This window comes from Sinocyclocheilus anshuiensis, unplaced genomic scaffold (assembly GCF_001515605.1).
Source record: "Sinocyclocheilus anshuiensis isolate Anshui unplaced genomic scaffold, SAMN03320099.WGS_v1.1 scaffold1500, whole genome shotgun sequence".
In the NCBI taxonomy this organism is placed as follows: domain Eukaryota; kingdom Metazoa; phylum Chordata; class Actinopteri; order Cypriniformes; family Cyprinidae; genus Sinocyclocheilus; species Sinocyclocheilus anshuiensis.
The window spans coordinates 1,452,525-1,453,206 of NW_015537960.1; the positions used below are offsets into that span (position 1 = coordinate 1,452,525).

Sequence of the window (682 nt, forward strand, 5' to 3'; positions counted from 1 at the left end):
AGAGAGAGAGAGAGAGAGAGAGAGAGAAAGAGAGAGAGAGAGAGTCACACCTGAGCTGTAAATGACTGTGTTTGGTTTCATAGACTGGCGTATGAGTTGCATCATATGTATAATCTGCAGTAAGTGGCATCATAATCAGACTGTGACAGATGACAAGTCTTGAAATAAACATCTGATTCAGATATAGTCACACCGTCTACACAAATAAACGTCATTCTGGACATCAATCCACATCAATACCTAACAATCAGTGAAGCATTAATTTAACTCTACAACCAAGAACCCAAACCTTTTCCAACCATATATTTTTTTTTATAAGAAAAATTAATAACCAAAGAATAGAGAATAGATAAATGTTTAAAGGGGTCATATGATGCGATTTCAATTTTTCTTTTCTCTTTGAAGTGTTACATTGGTTTTTGTACGCGTTTCTAAACGACAATACACAATGAAAAATAATTAAGAAATACAATTATAATATAGGATATATATATAATATATTAATATAATAAATAAAATTGGATATAAAATAAATATTTGAATATTTAAAATATTAAAGGGGTCCTATTATGCTTTCTCACACAAATTTTAGTCCGTGTGTAGTGTGTATGTTTTGGCATAAAAAAGATCTAGAAAGTTACAAATCTCAAAGTCCACTCCAAAGGGAGATATTTCGTTTTTT

General features: G+C 30.5%; 1 protein-coding gene across 1 annotated transcript in view; it reads right to left on the minus strand.

The window, feature by feature from the left end:
• LOC107666723 (uncharacterized) overlaps positions 1–682 on the minus strand; it is a 55,137-nt gene that overhangs the window by 16,919 nt on the left and 37,536 nt on the right. The window lies entirely within an intron of this gene.